Source organism: Dendropsophus ebraccatus, chromosome 4 (genome assembly GCF_027789765.1).
Source record: "Dendropsophus ebraccatus isolate aDenEbr1 chromosome 4, aDenEbr1.pat, whole genome shotgun sequence".
Taxonomy (NCBI): Eukaryota; Metazoa; Chordata; class Amphibia; order Anura; family Hylidae; genus Dendropsophus; species Dendropsophus ebraccatus.
This window is the reverse complement of record NC_091457.1, coordinates 8228934-8245220: the sequence shown is the minus strand read 5'-3', so window position 1 is coordinate 8245220 and position 16287 is coordinate 8228934. Positions and strand designations below refer to the sequence as shown.

The 16287-nt window shown below is 42.3% G+C and overlaps 1 protein-coding gene across 2 annotated transcripts in view; it reads left to right on the top strand.

The window, feature by feature from the left end:
• The window catches only part of DBX1 (developing brain homeobox 1), an 87674-nt gene that overhangs the window by 13862 nt on the left and 57525 nt on the right, over positions 1 to 16287 (top strand). The gene's annotated exons all lie outside the window — the stretch shown is intronic.

Here is a 16287-nt window from a genome sequence, read left to right as displayed (position 1 = left end):
TAAAATCAACTGGTGCCTGAAACTGTCAAAGATTTATAACTTACTTCTAATAAAAAAAAAAATCCCCAGTCTTCCTGTACTTATCAGCTGCTGTATGTCCTGCAAGAAGTTTTGTCTGACACAGTGCTCTCTTCTGCCACCTCTGTCCTTGTCCGGAACTGTCCACAGCTGCAGCAAATCCCCATAGAAAACCTCTCCTGCTCTCCAGACTAGAAAGAATACACCACTTCCTGCAGGACATACAGCAGCTAATAAGTAATGAAAGACTGTAGATTTTTTTTTTAATAGAAGTAAATTACAAATTTACAAAACACTTTCTGGCACCAGCTGTTTTGGAAGATTTTTTATTTTTTGTGAACTAACCCTTTAAGTGAATGTTCACAGTTGTGCAGTATTTTACATGTATAGATCGGAACTTCTGTGATGATTAGGTCCACAATCAATCTATATAGAGCTCAGACTTTTACATAGCTCCAAGCCCCTTGCTTCCCTTCACTCAGCTATAAAGGTCAGTGATAAAATTCTGTTCACCAGCAGCCACCACTAGGGGGAGCTCAGGAACCTACAGCAGACAGATTTTTAGGTTATTGTTCACACTGCAGATGTTTCAGTTGTGGAACAGAATGGGGCTTATTCCATTTGCTTTCTACCTGATGCGTAATGTGCACAGGTGGCAAGGCAAAAGAAGAGACAGGTGCATGAAAGTGTGAACTGTGGTGCAGATTCTCAGTCAAATTGAGAAGTGGAATCTATGTGGTTTTCATGTTTATTTTGATGGAATCCATGTAAATAATACTGTATGAACATGGCTTTATGAAGTCCCATAGAGGTTGTGTATCCGTGAATCCTAGAAGCAGGATTAGTATTTTTGTTTGCTTTATTTGTCTTTTTTTTGCCTCTGGGGGTTTTTCTTTTATAAAAAATTCAGCAAGTAAAAATGATGCACGGTTTTTACTCAATGCAATAATGCAAGTTTCACCCTCAATACAGTGATGCAATGTTTTCCTTAAAGGGGTAGTGCGGCGCTACACATTTATTCACTAAATAACACACATTACAAAGTTATACAACTTTGTAATGTGTGTTATTTAAGTGAATGGCCCCCTTCCCCGTGTTCGCCCCCACCCCCGGAAGTGTGGTGCATTATACTCACCAAATTACTGTCGATCCCCGCCGCCATCTTGGGACAATGACGTAATCTTCAGGAGGCCGGCCGGACCACTCCAGCCGTCCCTCATGCTTGCCCCCCTCCAGTGTGACATTGCCAGATGCAATGATGGGAGGGTTTCCGCAATGCAAATATGCAATTTTTTCCACAATGCAGCGATGCAATTTTTCATCTGATGTATGTCATAGACTAGAGGAAGTGGTGTATTCTTTTCAGTCTGACACAGTGCTCTCTGCTGCCACCTCTGTCCATGTCAGGAATTGTCCAGAGCAGGAGAGGTTTTCTATGAGGATTTGCTGCTGCTCTGGACAGTTCCTGACATGGACAGAGGTGGCAGCAGGCTGGAAAGAATACACCACTTCCTGCAGGACATACAGCAGCTCATAAGTACTGGAAGACTGGAGATTATTTAATACAAGTCCTTTACAAATCTATATAACTTACACCAGTTAATTTGAAAATAATATCTGTGTTGGAGTGCCCCTTAAATGTGGTGCAAACAAATCACACCAGAGCCGTGATGCATTTGCAGTGGTAAATCTGCCCCTATGTTTCCAATGCTTTCCTCTATCCCTATGTATACGCCTCAGTCCCAATGAGCATTAGATCAGTTTAGCATAAGACAGAAAGCCCTGTAGAGTCCGGCGTGGTATAGGCGGGCGGCATAAAATCATAACCAGCTGCATATCAGACCGTATTGAGGGGCCGTCTGCATCATTAGACGCTCCCCCGGGCTCCAGACTTATAGTGGCATATGTGACAGCCATCATCTGACCCCGGCCCATCCTCTCCTGTGCCCTGACAGAATTTTACACTCAGCAGCTGAACCGACCATTACAAAAGAAGACCCCCCCCCCCCCCCTTAAAGGGACTGAATAAAAGGTTACGAAACACTGACTGTTTTCAGATTGGGATTCTAATGATTATCATTAATGAAGCCTGACACCGCAGTCTGTCTCTCATTGTGCTCCGGCCGCAGACCCGCTGATGGCGTCCGCCGGGCCCGGCTACCTGGCACTGGGACCCCTCTGGTGAGATTTGCCAGCCACAGCTGATCCGGTGCCGAGGATTTGAGTCATTAACAATATTCTTGCATGGCAAGTGTCTCTGTTCATATTTAGATTCCCCTTAATACTTATTAGGGGTGAATAGGGCTCCGTCAGCATGGCGGCCCTCCGGGTCAGCTGGCTTCCGGGTAATCCTCTTAAAAAATTAAGGAATACATAATTTTATGAGTCCCCGATGTGGAGGGATCGGCTAATAAGTTTGATATAAATCTCCTATTGATTCTTCCTAAACAAAAGGGGCTAATACTCCGCACGTCTCCCTCTCTCTCTCCGGTCTTAAAAGCCGCTGACAATTAGGGACAGAGGCGTTTTTCTCGTGTGAATGTTCAGGAGACAAATTTCCACAGACAGGAGATGTCTTCCTCTGGGGATGGCTGCGGAGAGGACGGATATGGAAGGGGACTGCAATGCGTATGGAATAAACGCCAGGATAAAGGGGGATGTCATGTCTAAAACAGGGATGGGAAACCTTGGGCCCTCCAGCTGTTGTAAAACTACAACTCCCATCATGCCTGGACAGCCGAAGGCTGTCCAGGCATGATGGGAGTTGTAGTTTTGCAACAGCTGGAGGGCCCAAGGTTCCCTATCTCTGGTGTAGAAGCATTGGCCTAGGCCCCAATGCACAATGTATGGCAGGGCCCCACCTATCATGGCCTAACAGGTGACTCTCTTATACCTCTCCATTTTACACATAATTTTAGTGAAAACGTACAAGCTCTCATAATAAGATTCTCTTTGTTCGTAGCAACCAATCACGGTCCAGCTTTTACTTTACTGGGACCATATTTCAAATGAAAGCTGAGCTGTGATTGGTCGGTATAGGGACTGTGATTGGTTGCTATGGACAACAGAGAGAATCTAGTGCGTTTACACAGAACGATTATTCGCCCGATCGTACGATTAACGACTTCGAAGTAACGATTTTATTTTTAGAACGATCAGCGTTTAGACGGAACGATATATCGTACGGAAAATTCCTTGCACATAGGTTAAATCGGTGAACGACTGTTTACACGGAACGATCTGCGAACTTATTGCGATTTAAGAACATGTAAGATCGAAATGAACGATTTCTCGCTCGTCGTTTGATCGTTGGCTGCGTTTACACCTACGATTATCGTTCAACTTCGATCGTTATCGTTAAAATTCGAACGATAATTGTTCCGGGTAAACGCAGCATTAGTATAAGACAGCGCCGTGAATCTTCTCCATAGTAAATTCATGGGGGAATGTATTAAAGCCAGCGCATAGTAACAGCGGAGCAGTTGCCCATAGTAACAGCAGAGCGGTTACCCATAGCAACCAATCATGGTTCCGCTTTCACTATTTGAAAGGAAAGCTGTGATTGGTCGCTATGGGGACAGTGGTTGCTATGGGGACAGTGATTGGTTGCTATGGACATCAAAGAGATTCTTATTATAAGACTGCACCATGTACGTATCTTCTCCATAGTATATTCATGGGGGGGAACGTATTAAAGCCTACGCATATTAACAGCGGAGCAGTTGCCCATAGCAACCAATCAGATTTCAGATTAAATTTTTAAAAGCCTTTTTAAAAATGAAAGCTGTAATCTGATTGGTTGCTATGGGAGAGCCTGGGGTTCGCCCTTACTCAGGTGAAACTTGGTGAAGTTGGACACAATTGATCACACATGGGAGAGGTACGCCTGACCATATACAGTACTACCGGGCACCATGTCATACTACATGTAGTGCAAAACAGATGGTCGGCACTCTGGCGGGTGGCGGTGCCAGGTAATAGGCACAGTGAACAGGAGAAGAAGCTCCCGGCACTCGCCTATCTTCTGCAAAGTGATTTATTACAAAAATATATATAAGTCCATACACAGACAGACAGGACGCGTTTCGACACATGGCCTATCTGTCTGTCTGTGTATGGACTTATTAATATTTTTGTAATAAATCACTTTGCAGAAGATAGGTGAGTGCCGGGAGCTTCTTCTACTATACTATATGTAGTGCGCACCATGTAATGCCATGTGTATTGGGCACCATATAATGCCATGTGTATTGGGCACCATATAATGCCATGTGTATTGGGCACCATATAATGCCATGTGTATTGGGCACCATATAATGCCATGTGTATTGGGCACCATATAATGCCATGTGTATTGGGCACCATATAATGCCATGTGTATTGGGCACCATATAATGCCATGTGTATTGGGCACCATATAATACCACGTCTAGGGGGCACCATGTAATGCCATGTGTATTGGGCACCATGTAATACCACATATATAGTGGGCACCATGCAATACCACATGTAGTGGGTGCCATGTAATACTATGTGTAGGGGGTGCTATGTAATACCACATGTAGTGAGCACCATGTAATACCACGTGTAGTGGGCACCATGTAATACCACGTGTAGTGGGCACCATGTAATACCACGTGTAGTGGGCACCATGTAATACCACGTGTAGTGGGCAGGCACCATGTAATATGACATGTAGTGGGCACCATGTAATACCACGTGCAGTGGGCACCATGTAATACCACGTGCAGTGGGCACCATGTAATACCACATGTATTCGGCACCATGTAATACCACATGTAATGGGCACTATGTAATACCACATGTAATGGGCACTATGTAATACCACATGTATTGGGCACCATGTAATACCACTTGCAGTGGGCACCATGTAATACCACATGTAGTGGGCACCATGTAATGCCACGTGCAGTGGACACCATGTAATGCCACGTGCAGTGGACACCATGTAATACCATGTGTAGTGGGCACCATGTAATACCACGTGTAGTGGGCAGGAACCATGTAATTTGACATGTAGTGGGCACCATGAAATACCACGTGCAGTGGGCACCATGTAATACCACGTGCAGTGGGCACCATGTAATACCACGTGCAGTGGGAACCATGTAATACCACATGTATTGGGCACCATGTAATACTATGTGTAGTGGACACCATGTAATGTCACATGCAGTGGACACCATGTAATACCATGTGTAGTGGGCAGTGGGCACCATGTAATGCCACGTGCAGTGGACACCATGTAATACCACATGTAATGGGCACTATGTAATACCACATGTAGTGAGCACCATGTAATACCACGTGTAGTGGGCACCATGTAATACCATGTGTAGTGGGCAGTGGGCACCATGTAATGCCATGTGCAGTGGACACCATGTAATACCACATGTAATGGGCACTATGTAATACCACATGTAATGGGCACTATGTAATACCACATGTAATGGGCACCATGTAATGCCACGTGCAGTGGGCACCATGTAATACCATGTGTAGTGGGCACCATGTAATACCACATGTAATGGGCACCATGTAATGCCACGTGCAGTGGGCACCATGTAATACCACATGTAATGGGCACCATGTAATACCACATGTAATGGGCACCATGTAATACCACATGTAATGGGCACCATGTAATACCATGTGTAGTGGGCACCATGTAATACCTCGTGTAATGGGCACCATGTAATGCCATGTAGAATGGGCACCTTCCACCAGCACCAGTTGAAACTCTCTTAGACTCAGTGTTATAGTTCTTGTTATAGTGGTATAGCCACTTCAAGGTCTCTGCTTGCTGTCAGTGAATAGGATCATTGTTATGTACATCTCTTATACTTGCCTGTAGTATAATTACATTTACATACAGCTTCCTATATTTTTGGTGATAGTTTGTTGGGTTTTATTGATAGTAACTAGATTATACTACTATTCAGTATTCCATGAATCCGGTATACTTCATTTCAGAGCAGTGTTTCAAAACTCTGAAATAACTACAGTCAGTGCATCAGGTATCCCCACAGCTGTTGTTTGTATGGGATATCCTCAAAACATGACCAGTTGGTGCGTCTTGAGGACTGGAGTTGAGAAACACTGTCTTACCTGGTATTCTGGCAAAAAAAAAAAATTCTTTCAGATCAACTGCTTTCAGAAAGTTACACAGATCTGTTATTTACTTTTATTTAAAAATCTCTAGTTTCCAGTACTTATCAGCTGCTGTATGTCCTACAGGAAGTGGTGTATTCTCTCCAGTCTGACACAGTGCTCTCTGCTGCCACCTCTGTCCATTTCAGGAAATGTCCAGAGCAGCAGCAATTTCCCATAGAAAACCTCTCCTTCTCTGGACAGTTCCTGACATGGACAGAGGTGGCAGCAGAGAGCACTGTGTCAGAGTGGAAAGAATACACCACTTCCTGCAGGACATACAAGAGCTGATAAGTATTGGAAGACTGGACATTTTTAAAAAGAAGTAAGATTTTTTTTTTATGCTGGAGTACCCCTTTAAGGTAGTTTAAAGACAGTCTGATATAGTGGCCATTATTACGTTGTTTAGCCCCTTCAACACATCCTTGATCACTGTGCACAATTGTGGATAGAACTCATTCAAGTCTATGGGTTTATGTAGACAACTATGGATTTTATGGTTTATGCATTTGGAGCAATGACTCTCATATTCTTTATGATTCTCATTCTGACTGGGATATTTTGGGTACTAAGGTAAGCTGCTGAGAATCTGAGAGAGTACCTGATATATTAAGGTTCTTGTAAAAATAAGAGGCTAAGATGGTACACAGAGTTTAAAGGAAATCTAAGATACTAAACATTTTAAGATGTTACAATGAAAGTCTAATATAGTGCCAATGTATGAAGGTGGCATACGGATGGATCAAAGATAGTACCCGATATATCAGGATGAGAGCTAAGGGACCACAGTGGCAGAATGAAAGTCGTCTCAGTATATCAGAGCTTAAGATAGTGGCCAATATGTATCAAGATGTCAGAATAAGAGGCTAAAATAGTCCTCATTTCAAGATGTTACCATGAAAACTTTAATATTGTACCAAGATGATCTAAGAGAGTACCCAAGATGTGAGAGTAAAAGTTAGTTCTTCATTATTATATTGGGGCTGTAAAGTCCAAAACACTTCTCAGCATATCGGTGACTAGAATGAGAAGCTGCAGGTGGACAGAGATCCAGGCTATCGCCCAATAGACGGTACATGTCGGGGAACGAGTGTTGGATGAGATTACTGATTCCTCTTGGTAGGTGGGTGAGACAATGTGGGAACCTTGAGGGTAAGTTCCACCAGTATATTTTTCATGTAAAAAGCGGACCTGTCACTATTCAGGATGAGAAGAGGCGGCAGGTGCTTGGGTTGCAGAGGAAACGTTCCATAGGGCTCATTCATGGAAGGTTTCCTCAGGGGACCTGTTGCGGGCATGTGGCTACCTACTAGGTTGCGTATCTGTCTAGAGTACCTTGTCCCGGCCCTGTGTTGATGTTTTACTCTACATCTCTCTAGTCGGTCTACGGCGTTGTCGTCCAAACCAACAAATTCAAAGATTTTTCCCAAAAAGTTATTACTAGATACAACTCCTGACACAATTCCATTGCACCTGCCAAGGAGACCCGAAGGGGTTGGGGCAGTATTGACAGATGTTTCGTTAAACAAAGGCCGTGTCCCCTTGCACCAATTTGTAGCGTATGGAGTAAGATCAGAGCGGAGACTCCCAGCAATGTGTCTCTTTTACAAACACCTGTATTAGCTATGTGTCAGTGTGAGAGGAATGCTGTTAGACAAGTGGTAATCCCATAATCTGCTCATTTGCATCCTCCTCATTAGACCTGAACGGGGCCCATTCCCCGGCCCAGCCCGCCTGGGTGGCTGAGTAAATGAACTTACATGGGGGAAAGCAAGACCTGCATGTGTGCAAGGGGATTAGATTTGTATTAGAATTTGTGTGAACTGTTGTTGCTATATTCTCCTGACTGGATCACAGTAATTGGATAGGTGGAGCAATGGTGGATCCATTGGTTTGGTGTTTGCACAGGACAGACTTAATTTTGTTTCCTCAGCTCCCTTGGCTTTTGTTAGGCGTCCATGCTTTGTCTGTCCGAGCCCTTAGCACCTCTGTGTTTTGGGCACGCTAAGACGATTCTGCTACATGAGAAAAGAAACCAGGAGATTTGGGCAGAAATGTAACACTCAGGCCGGTCTCAAGTGCCACTTGAGATGAACGTAATCATCTTAGGCCGATGGTAAAGAGAATGCCAATGAGGTATGGCATCCACAAACACCTCCGGGCTCCATACAAGAGCTTTATTTGATGGCTACATTGGGATTTAACAATCGCAGCATCAAACGGCCCCGCCGCCTACTTACCAGGGAGGCTGAATACTTTGTATAAGTTTGTCGGACTCGAGACCCATTGTCCCCGCGAGTTATTTTAATGCAGAAGAAATAAGAAGTCAGCCCGGGCCGGCCGCTCTGTTTAAGCAGCTGTAGGAATCCTTGGCCTCCAGAGGTCCGACCACTGGCTAAGCCCCTCTAGGGGAAGCTTCGTTTTGTTCCTTATGTTGGTTTAACAATGCAGATCAAGCCATTTGGTTGGAAATTCTTGCGGTCTTTTTCTTATGCGAGGATCTGGATTTAGATTACCTGACAAGGAGCCCCATGCGAGGTTAATGGAAGAGCATCATCCTATCTGGACAATGGGATCCATTAGTAGATTAGGCAGAGGGGGTCTATGCACCAGGGGGGACAAATTGATGATTCTTTTTTCATTATCTCAGTTAGGGACAAACTTATATATCAGGGACCACAATGGTCTCCTGTATGGACTCATCAGATAATGTAAGAGAGACATGGCTACTGGGATGTCCCAGAACGTTATCAATATTCTGGTGCAAATCCCTGGGATATGGGGAAAACCATAACGTGGCCTTAGTGCCTTCATATTGGGGGTCCCAATAGTTAATTCTATGAATACGCAATCACTTTCTATTATGGTAAACCCCCTTAGGGTCCTATTCTACGGGCCGAGGAGGGCCCGATCAACGATGTAAACGAGAATGCCGATGTAAACGAGATCGCCGCTCGTTTACTGGGCCTATTCCATGGCCCAATGATCGTTGAGCGAGGGCTGCAAGGACATCGTTACCGAAATGGGGCCGATCCAGCCGATTATCATTACTGTGGAATAGGGCCCTTGGGCTCTAGTCACACTGAAAGGCCATGCCCAATGGGTCCCCTTTACTTGTAATGGGGTCTGTTAGGTTTAGCTGTGGTTTTGACATGAACCTTAGGCTCTGGTCACACGGAAAAGCCATGCCCAATGGGCCCCCTTGACTTCTAATGGGGTCTGTTAGGTTCAGCTATGGTTGTCCAGGCATGATGGGAATTGTAGTTTTGCAACAACTGGATGGCCGAAGGTTCCTGATCCCTGAACTATAGAAATCCATGCAGTGAAATTACAGCATCATAGATTTTGAGGCAGATGTGAACAAAACTTTAAAGTTTAGCAAGTTCAAAAACCATCAGCTGACAGCCAGGCATTGCTGCATGTAATAGTAGGTACGTGGCCAATGGCTGACAGTGTAAAAATAATAAAGTTTATACTTACCTACTCTCCCCCGGTGTCCTGCTGCCTTTTGCCTATGTTTCCTGCGCACCACTTACACTTCTGGCCCATCCCATCAGTGACAGACTGTTTAGCCAATCACTGAGTGTGCTGTCCCGTCTCGTTCAGTGATTGGCCGAGCACCCTGTCAGTGAAGAGATGTGTGAAGAGATGTGGCCAGAAGTGTAAGTGGTGAGCAGGAAACGCAGGCAAAGACTGCAGGAGACCATAGAGAATAGGTAAGTATAAATGTCATAAAAAGGAAGGGTTGCACAATAATCGCCGCTCACTTACAGTGCAGGATCAGACTGTGTAATATGGCCCTTAGGCTGGGTTCACACTACATTTTTGCAATCCGTTTTTTTTTTTTCTTCAAAAAACAGATGCAACTGTAGGCATCCTTTTTTCCTTTGACTTTCTTTATAGAAAAACGAATAAAAAGGATCTGGTTTTTTTTCTACGGACACAAAAACGTGGCCGACCACGTTTTTGGGTCCGTCAAAAAAAAACAAAAAACGGATCGTTTTTTTTTTTATAATGGAAGTCAAAGGAAAAACGGATGCACACAGTTGCATCCGTTTTTTCCATCCATTTTTTGCAAAAAAAGGGATTGCAAAAACTGATTGAAAAACATAGTGTGAACCCAGCCTTAGTGATAAGTTTGGATGTGGCCCCATTGTAGGCTTTACTATGGAGTTTTCTCTTATTGTGTGTAATATGCCTTCTGTGGTATTATTTTTTCACACTATTCATCTGCTGATGGGATCACTGTGTACATACATTACTGATCCTGAGTTACATTCTGTATTACACTCCAGAGCTGCACTCACTATTCTGCTGGTGGGGTCACTGTGTACATACATTACATTACTGATCCTGAGTTACATCCTGTATTATACCCCAGAGCTGCACTCACTATTCTGCTGGTGGGGTCACTGTGTACATACATTACATTACTGATCCTGTATTATACCCCAGAGCTGCACTCACTATTCTGCTGGTGGGGTCACTGTGTACATACATTACTGACCCTGTACTGATCCTGTGTTAAATCCTCTATTATACTCCAGAGCTGCGCTCGCTATTCTGCTGGTGGGGTCACTGTGTACATACATTACATTACTGATCCTGAGTTACATCCTGTGTTATACTCCAGAGCTGCACTCACTATTCTGCTGGTGGGGTCACTGTGTACATACATTACATTACTGATCCTGAGTTACATCCTGTGTTATACTCCAGAGCTGCACTCACTATTCTGCTGGTGGGGTCACTGTGTACATACATTACATTACTGATCCTGAGTTACATCCTGTATTATACTCCAGAGCTGCACTCACTATTCTGCTGGTGGGGTCACTGTGTACATACATTACATTACTGATCCTGAGTTACATCCTGTATTATACTCCAGAGCTGCACTCACTATTCTGCTGGTGGGGTCACTGTGTACATACATTACATTACTGATCCTGAGTTACATCCTGTATTATACCCCAGAGCTGCACTCACTATTCTGCTGGTGGGGTCACTGTGTACATACATTACTGATCCTGAGTTACATCCTGTATTATACTCCAGAGCTGCGCTCGCTATTCTGCTGGTGGGGTCACTGTGTACATACATTACATTACTGATCCTGTGCTGATCCTGAGTGTGGTTAAATCCTGACGGAAAGGTTTTTTTTTTCACTCCTTGTACAGTAACTGTAATTTTGCGCACCGCTTTGTTCTGTTATATCTTCCTACAGATTAATATGACTCCAACAAGTATTTGGATGTCGTTCCCAACTTTTTGATCCCTCCGCAGTACTGTAACCTTTCATTGGTTTTAGTGACTATGAGCGGCTCATGTCACCAGTAGTATAGTTCCGGGTCAGTGATGTGTGCTTTGTATATAATGGTATATATGATTTCACAAGATTTTTGTTTGTTCTACCCATTAAAAAAATGTTTTATTTCCTTTCAATCTGAATTCCAAAAAATCCAAAAATTCTTGAAATTGAAACCCAATTTTTTTTTTTACTTTTTCAAAATTCAAGATGCCTCCAATATATGAGCCCTTCCATCCCTGTGATGCCTCCCGTCCCCTCTGGCTCAGTCTATGACACCACTGTTTGACTTTTTTTTTTTTAACTAGTCTGATCTGTCATTGCCCTGAACAGCTAAACAGGTTCCAGCCCTTATTGATCTCTCAATTTATCTTTTCTTAACTCGTTTTTCACCGTCTGGTGCTGTGTGTTCAAGGTATTGAGGCCAAGCACCCGTCTGTTCATATTGTCCTGACTGGTTAGGCTTGGAAATAAGAAAAGAAATAGGGGAGCAGGTGGTGTGACTAAAGTCGACCCCTCATAGAATAGGAGAACCTCGGTCCTAACCAGCCAGCTATCTCCTCCCTCCAACTGTTCCACATTGAAGCACTGAACTGTGGCTCTACAGTCCGACTTTAACACAACCGCCTTACAAACCAGCAAGAATTTCCTTTTGTCAAAGTCTCTTTGTTAATCAACAGACTGAAGAGTGTGGGGGGGGGGTGAGACCCTCAAAGTAAGTGTATTTTAATATGTATGGAGAATGAGGGCCGTGCAAACGCCAGTCATGGGAGATTATACAATATGACTACAGATGCTTCATTTCATAAATATTTAGGAGCTACGACGCTTCCTTATAGACGCCACATTTAGTTCCGAGGAACTTACAACTGATCCAACCGGGAGGACAATGGACGGAGAAACATGGGATCGCTCTTTAAACATCATTGCAGGCAAATTAGCTTAATGTGGAGAATAGATTGAAAAGTACGTCATAAAAATAGATTTGAAAAAAAAAAAATCAAAGCTACCCATTTGAAAAAAAAAATAGTAAAATGGGAAATTTAATTGTGAAATTATTAGTTAAGTGATAAAAAATTGTCAACAAATTAAATAAATTGTAAAAATAGGAGATAAAAAATAGGAGTTGATAAAATATATATATATATAATATATATATATAATATATATATATATATATATATATATATATATAAATATATATATATATATATATATATATATATATATATATATATATATATATATATATATATATATATATATATAGCAAAGAAAAATACTTATTTAAATTTGTATTATTTACTTGGATATAGAGAAATATTTTGAGAAAAGCAAAGAAAAACCAACACGTTTCTGTAGGTTATTATGGAAAGTTTTTCCCCACAAATTACAAAATGTAAAAGTTATTCATAAAGATATTATTGGAATTATATGAAATAATGAACATTTTAAAGTGCAGTTCCACTAGTGACCACTAGGTCTGTCAAAATATTTTGGGGTTTTATTTTAAAAAGCCACTTTGGAGATTTTGATTTTTAACCAGTATCACTTCAGTATCACTATGATTAATTTATCGGGACAATCATTTAATTTTTATTTTTTTCTTTAATTTGCTCATTGTGATGCCTATGTGGTACTGCTGCTTGCCCAGGCGACTGTCTTTATGAGACTCGTATCAAGCATCTTGAGATACATGAGGGCCCTATTAGACGGCCCAACATGGTGCGGTGGAAGGACGCAAATGAGCACCTTTGACTGAGATTGTTGCTCATTTGCGTACAACAATTAGAACGGCCGGACTGCACGAACAATCCTTGTATTGTTCATGCAGCCATGAAAACTAACAGCACGATTATGCAAATATCTGTGTTGTCAGTTTCCAGATCACCAGCATTGTATACATGCCTAGTATGCTGATGTGTGATCCGGCATCCCACTCTCCAACACTCCTTTACTGCTGTCTGGCCCCGCCTCCTCAGCTGTCAGTCATCCTGGAGGAGGGAGGGGCCTAGAGAGAGCAGGACAGCATATCCAGAGAGTGGGATGTTAGAGCAAGGAAACACATGGTACCTTTTCATATATTTGTCTGTGCTTCCATAACATTGAAAAACTTATTATTCTTCAGTGCAAAGTGTCAAAGAGGCGTTCCCAAGCTGCTGAGGGCTGTAATGTCTCCTCGCTCCCCCTCCCATCCATAACCCTGCTGGAGCTTTCAGTTTCCGACTGACTGGTAGAAATAGGCGAGCATTAATGCCTCTTTGACACATTGCACCAGAGAATACAAGCGTTTTTCTATGTTCTAGAAGCACAGCTGGATATATGAAAGGTACCATGTGTTTCCTTGACCTAACACCTAATATCTAACAGAGTCAGCAGTTTGGAACCTGAATTGCAGATTCCCTTTAATCATAGAGTGCGCCTTTAAACCACAATTGTTTTTGTTTTTTTTTTACTCCTTTTTATTTGTTATGTAATAAGGAAATAATCCCAGCGAACCTAGCGTGTTAGAAAAGGGCGTAGTCTTTAAATACGTCATCTATGTATCTACATCTAATGTTTTATGGATAGAACGGTGTTTTCATTATGGAATTATAAAACAATGAAGGTTTAGACGACCCTACAAAAGTAAAATGACATCAGATCACACTGGTAGGACAGTAGGACGCGGGGGCAGGCACCACTGACTATTAGTTCTACAAAAATGACCACATCAAAGTCAATGGAAACTATTTTAGATCCAATCTATTCAGATGTAGTGCAATGAATATCAGTGAAGGTGCATACATATAGCAGAGCCGTATACTGGAGCCTGTGTGACCGCACATAGGGTGCCTATGATTACATGGGTGCCTATGATGGCTACTCCACAAGCCATCGTATAAACAACATGATATTCCCCACAAGCAGTGTTTCTAGAGGAGAATATATTCATTACACAGCCTGGTGGAGCATACCAACTTTCTATTCTTATGGATTCCACCAGAATATAACTCCATAATTTGTACAGTATAGTTGGTCCATAAGGTGTAGGCTTCCATCTTGTGGATTCAAAGTTTGTAGAAGTTTCCATGGAGGAGCGCATTTTATTAGAATAGACAGACTTGAGAAGAAGTTGGGTTTCTATTGAGTTACAAACATTGGATTATTCGGAATAAGGAGCAGGTTTCTTATAAAGTATCATGGGTCAAGAACAAAGTTAAGAACAGATAAAAACAAGGAGCCATGCTTGAGGGTGTCCTGATCTTCAAATTAAGAAGTTGTTGCTGGTGGAGAAGAAGATGTGGATGTCATAAGAAGAAACCAGAGATGTGAGCTGGGGAGAAGAAGATGTGGAAGTCATAAGAAGAAACAAGAAGACGTGGACTAGTGGAGAAGAAGATGTGGATGTCATAGAAAGAAACCAGAGATGTGGACTGGTGAAGAAGAAGATGTAGATATAAGAAGAAGTAACAAGAAGATGTGGACTAGTGGAGAAGAAGACGTGGATATCATAAGAAGATACAAGATGATGTGGACTAGTGGAGAAGAAGATGTGGACATCATAAGAAGAAACAAGAAGATGTGGACTAGTGGAGAAGAAGATGTGGATGTCATAGAAAGAAACCAGAGATGTGGACTGGTGAAGAAGAAGATGTCGATATAAGAAGAAGTAACATGAAGATGTGGATGTTATAAGAAGGAACCAAAGATGTGGACCGGTGGAGAAGAAGATGTGCATACAAGAAGAAGATACAAGAAGATGTGGACTAGTGGAGAAGAAGGTGTGGATGTCATAGAAAGAAACCAGAGATGTGGACTGGTGAAGAAGAAGAAGAAGATGTAGATATAAAAAGAAGTAACAAGAAGATGTGGACTAGTGGACAAGAAGACGTGGATGTTATAAGAAGGAACCAAAGATGTGGACCGGTGGAGAAAAGATGTGCATACAAGAAGAAGATACAAGAAGATGTGGACTAGTGGAGAAGAAGGTGTGGATGTCATAAGAAGAAACCAGAGATGTGAGCTAGGGAGAAGAAGGTGTGGATGTCATAAGAAATAACAAAAAAAAGGTGGACTAGTGGAGAAGATGATGTGGATGTCATAAGAAGAAACCAAAGATGTGGACTGGGGATAAGAAGATGTGGATATAAGAAGAAGAAACAAGAAGATGTGGACTAGTTAAGGAGAAGATGTGGATGTCATAAGAAGAAACAAAAAGCTGGTGGAGAAGATATGGATACCGGGAGAGAAATCGTTATGGCCTTCAGTTCCTTATTCTGTCTCATGAAATGCCCTCCGTTCCTTCTTTTGATGAAGTCTGCCTTTCATTCTCCACCATTTTCTTGTTTCTTCTCTTGAAGTTGTCATCAAATTTTTTTCCCTCATTGAGTCCACCAGCATTAAAGAGGTGGAACCATGAAACAAACAACTAGTGAAGATAATGTATACAGACTTGATGAGAAGAACCAAGAATCTAGTGCAGAAGAGATGTTTACGTTATGAGAAGAGACAAGGAGCTGATGGCAGAGAAGATGTGGCCTCATAACAAGACGAACAGATCTTGTGGTTCAGTGAGTGCTGGAATCTAAGGGCCCTGTTATACTGAGCGATTATCCTGCCAAAAATCGTTATATCGTTTGAGTTTAAGCGATAATCCTTCAGTGTGTATGCAGGCAATGATAGAAAAATCTGTGCCGTTGATCGCATCTTTTGAGCTGACCTTAAAATTCTTGTCAATCGTTCGCTAATCGTTTTCTGTATATGTACTCATTGTTCATTTGTTTGCTGGGATCAGAAAGAGTAAACGA